This window comes from Blennius ocellaris (assembly GCF_963422515.1).
Source record: "Blennius ocellaris genome assembly, contig: SCAFFOLD_228, whole genome shotgun sequence".
Lineage (NCBI taxonomy): Eukaryota > Metazoa > Chordata > Actinopteri > Blenniiformes > Blenniidae > Blennius > Blennius ocellaris.
In genome coordinates, this window is record NW_027662098.1 from 46,094 (window position 1) to 51,358 (window position 5,265).

The window sequence follows — 5,265 nt, forward strand, 5'->3', positions numbered from 1 at the left end:
CACCATGCCACGCTACACTACACCGTGCTACGCTACGCCACACCACACCATGCCACACTACGCTACACCACACCATGCCACATCACATCACACCACGCTACGTCATACCACGCCACGCCACGCCACGCTACACCATGCTACGCGACGCCACACCACACCATGCCACGCCACGCTACACCATGCTACGCCACACCACGCCACGCCATGCCACATCACATCACACCACGCTACGTCATACCACGCCATGCCACGCCACGCCACGCCACGCCATGCTACGCTATGCTACGCTACACCATGCTGCGCTATGCCACACCACACCATGCCACGCTACACTACGCCACACCACACCACACCACGCCACGCCATGCCACATCACATCACACCACGCTACGTCAAACCACGCCACGCCACGCTACGCTACACCATGCTACGCCACGCCACGCTACACCATGCTACACTACGCCACACCACACCATGCCACACTACGCTACACCGTGCCACGCTCCGCCACGCCACACCACGCCACGCCACACCGCCCCACACAGCACCACCCTGAGCTCGGCGAGGGACTTGAGCAGTTTTGCCGATCGTACAGACGTCGATCCTCGACTGCGACTGTCAGTCGCTGCTTTGCCGTGGAAATATCTGTTTTTACTACGTCAGCTTGTGTCACCGTATCCTGCCGTACCTCCATACCTCCATACCGCCATACCTCCATACCTCCGTACCTCCGTACCTCCGTACCTCCATGGTGTGTGTGTGTGTGTGTGTGTGTGTGTGTGTGTGTGTGTGTTGTCCAGGTGGAGTGCGGCAGTTTTGGCCTCCTGATCCTCACCTTCCTCTTGAGTTTTCTTTTCCTTTACTTCTGGAGCGAAGCTCAGAACGACTACAACGACTTCGACTGGTACACACACACACACACACACACACACACACACACACACACACACACACACACACACACACACACACACACACACACACACACACACACAGTTTACTGGTCTTTGCTTCCAGGTTTAACTTCGGGACTCTGGGGTTCTGGTTCCCCTGGTCTCTGGTCCTGCTGGTCGTCGCCGCGTCCCTCTTCAGCTACGTCGCTCTGCTGTTGGTACGTCGCCCTGCACCCTCGACCGCTCCGCCCTCGCCCCTCCACCCTCACCACTCCACCCTCGACCGCTCCGCCCTCGCCCCTCCACCCTCACCACTCCACCCTCGACCGCTCCGCCCTCGCCGCTCCACCCTCGACCGCTCCGCCCTCGCCACTCCACCCTCGACCGCTCCACCCTCGACCGCTCCGCCCTCGCCACTCCACCCTCGACCGCTCCGCCCTCGCCACTCCACCCTCGACCGCTCCACCCTCGCCGCTCCACCCTCGACCGCTCCGCCCTCGCCACTCCACCCTCGACCGCTCCACCCTCGACCGCTCCGCCCTCGCCGCTCCACCCTCGACCGCTCCGCCCTCGCCACTCCACCCTCGACCGCTCCACCCTCGACCGCTCCGCCCTCGCCACTCCACCCTCGACCGCTCCACCCTCGACCGCTCCGCCCTCGCCCCTCCACCCTCACCACTCCACCCTCGACCGCTCCGCCCTCGCCGCTCCACCCTCGACCGCTCCGCCCTCGCCACTCCACCCTCGACCGCTCCACCCTCGACCGCTCCGCCCTCGCCACTCCACCCTCGACCGCTCCGCCCTCGCCACTCCACCCTCGACCGCTCCACCCTCGCCGCTCCACCCTCGACCGCTCCGCCCTCGCCACTCCACCCTCGACCGCTCCACCCTCGACCGCTCCGCCCTCGCCGCTCCACCCTCGACCGCTCCGCCCTCGCCACTCCACCCTCGACCGCTCCACCCTCGACCGCTCCGCCCTCGCCACTCCACCCTCGACCGCTCCACCCTCGACCGCTCCGCCCTCGCCGCTCCACCCTCGACCGCTCCGCCCTCGACCGCTCCGCCCTCGACCACTCCGCCCTCGACCCCTCCACCCTCGCCGCTCCACCCTCGACCGCTCCGCCCTCGGCCGCTCCACCCTCGACCGCTCCACCCTCGCCCCTCCGCCCTCGCCACTCCACCCTCGACCGCTCCGCCCTCGCCACTCCACCCTCGACCGCTCCACCCTCGACCGCTCCGCCCTCGGCCGCTCCACCCTCGACCGCTCCACCCTCGACCGCTCCGCCCTCGCCACTCCACCCTCGACCGCTCCACCCTCGACCGCTCCGCCCTCGCCACTCCACCCTCGACCGCTCCACCCTCGACCGCTCCGCCCTCGCCGCTCCACCCTCGACCGCTCCGCCCTCGACCGCTCCGCCCTCGACCACTCCGCCCTCGACCCCTCCACCCTCGACCGCTCCACCCTCGACCGCTCCGCCCTCGGCCGCTCCACCCTCGACCGCTCCACCCTCGACCGCTCCGCCCTCGCCACTCCACCCTCGACCGCTCCACCCTCGACCGCTCCGCCCTCGCCGCTCCACCCTCGACCGCTCCGCCCTCGACCGCTCCACCCTCGACCGCTCCGCCCTCGCCGCTCCACCCTCGACCGCTCCGCCCTCGCCACTCCACCCTCGACCGCTCCACCCTCGCCCCTCCGCCCTCGCCACTCCACCCTCGACCGCTCCGCCCTCGCCACTCCACCCTCGACCGCTCCACCCTCGACCGCTCCGCCCTCGCCGCTCCACCCTCGACCGCTCCGCCCTCGACCGCTCCACCCTCGACCGCTCCGCCCTCGCCGCTCCACCCTCGACCGCTCCGCCCTCGACCGCTCCACCCTCGACCGCTCCGCCCTCGCCACTCCACCCTCGACCGCTCCACCCTCGACCGCTCCGCCCTCGCCGCTCCACCCTCGACCGCTCCGCCCTCGACCGCTCCACCCTCGACCGCTCCGCCCTCGCCACTCCACCCTCGACCGCTCCGCCCTCGACCGCTCCGCCCTCACCGCTCCACCCTCGACCGCTCCGCCCTCGGCCGCTCCACCCTCGCCCCTCCACCCTCGCCGCTCCGCCCTTGCCGCTCCACCCTCGCCGCTCCACCCTCGACCGCTCCACCCTCGCCGCTCCACCCTCGCCCCTCCGCCCTCGCCGCTCCGCCTTCAAACCTTCACACCTTTGTGTTTTTATCACTTCTGCCAAATAAAGTTAGTCTGGAGCCAAAAAACAACAACATGCAAATTATTTTAAAATTAATTAAGATGTTTTATTATGTTTTGGGGCAATTTTTCGAGATTCTTGTTTTTTCAACACTTTATTTTTTTAAATCTTTTTTTTCTTTTCTCCTCTTTGTTTCTATTTCTACAATTTTTTGAATCTTTTTTAAAATCATATTTCCTTTTTCATCTTTTTTATGAATCCCTGTTTTCTTTCTCCTTTTCTCTCTTATTTTTTCCCATATTTTTTTTTTTTTATTTATCATTTTATTTTGACAAACCCTAACCCTTCACCAGGTTTGTTTTTGAATAATGTTACAAATTTTGTCATTTTTTTTCTTTTTTCTTTGCAACTCCATCTATTCCGGCAGTTTTAGTTTATTTATCATTCTGGAGACGAGTTGTATGACCAGTTAAAAAAAAAAAAAAAAACGAGAACAAAATGTTCATTTACAGGTAATTTCCTAAAACGCTGGCCCTTTGATCTGTAGACGTGCTTTCATGTTTAATAATGTGCAGCAGTCTTTGACCAGGCTGTCCCATCTGTCCCATCTGTCCCATCCTGCCCTGTCTGTTCCATCCTGTCTGTCCCGTCCCATCTATCCTATCCTGCCCTGTCTGTCCCATTCCGTCCTGCCTCGTCCCATCCTGTCTGTCCCGTCCCATCTGTCCCAACCCATCCTGTCTGTTCCATCCTGTCCCGTCCCGTCTGTCCCATCCCGTCCTGCCTCGTCCCATCCCGTCTGTCCCATCCCGTCCCGTCCCGTCTGTCCCATTCCGTCCTGCCTCGTCCCATCCCGTCTGTCCCATCCCGTCCCGTTTGTTCCATCCTGTCCCGTCCCGTCTGTCCCATTCCGTCCTGCCTCGTCCCATCCCGTCTGTCCCATCCCGTCCCGTTTGTTCCATCCTGTCCCGTCCCGTCTGTCCCATCCTGTCCCGCCCCGTCCCGTCCGTTGGTTCCATCCTGTCCCGCCCCGTCCCATCTGTCCTATCCTGTCCTGCCCTGTCCCTCCCCGTCTGTCCAGGTGCTGGCGGTGTGTCTTCTCTCCGAGGGTCAGAGACTTTACCTCCACTGGAGCCACAAGGTAGGAACTGTCTCGTCTCCTTGATCCTTTTTCACTATTCCTTATGACATCATCACTGCTTTATTGATACTTTTCTACTTTTACCTCTTTGATCCTTGGTCAGTGTTTCCACATGACTGCTGTCAGTCCATTAACACTTGTTTTCCTCATTATTTGCACAATTTTCTGTAATTAATCGTGATAAATCGACTTTTTGTTTTTTGACTGAAGCTTGTGATGAATATTTGTTCATTAAAACTTGTAATTAATGTAGAACCAACACAAAGAAAGTACTTTTTTAACTTCCTTTTAGCTTTTCAGTGAATATGTTGTTTCTCTTCAAGTTTAGCAGACAAACAAACAAACAAACAAACGTCTTTCTCACATCAGGCTAACAGGTAACATAACAATGCAGGTGAACAGCTGGAGAATTTGAAGAATTCTGGAACAAAGTTGTGAATTTATGTCGTGAAGAAAGTTGCAAAAATGTACTGTAATACACACACACACACACACACACACACACACACACACACACACACACACACACACACACACACTTACTACGATCCCGCCGTTCCGCCACCAGGGGGCGACAGACCAGACCAAACCAGACTGCGTCAATTCCAACTGACCGTCCGAATTAAAACGCTTTATTTTGAAAAGCCCCGCCTCAGCTTGTGTGTGTCCTCCGTCAGACCGGCATGGCGTTGACCCTGGTGTTCTCCGTCACCGCCACCGCCGTCCTGTCCGACCTGTGGAGCAAAGAGTGGAGGACGCTGCTGCTGTCGCTGCAGGTCATCCCCCCCAACCCTAACACCTCCTCCTGCTGCTGCTCCTGCTCCTCCTCCCCCCCTCCACCCCCCCCAACCCTAGCACCTCCTCCTGCTGCTGCTCCTCCTCCTCCCCCCCTCCACCCCCCCAACCCTAACACCTCCTCCTGCTGCTCCTCCTCCTCCTCCCCCCCTCCACCACCCCCCCAACCCTAGCACCTCCTCCTGCTGCTGCTCCTCCTCCTCCTCCCCCCCTCCACCCCCCCAACCCTAACACCTCCTCCTGC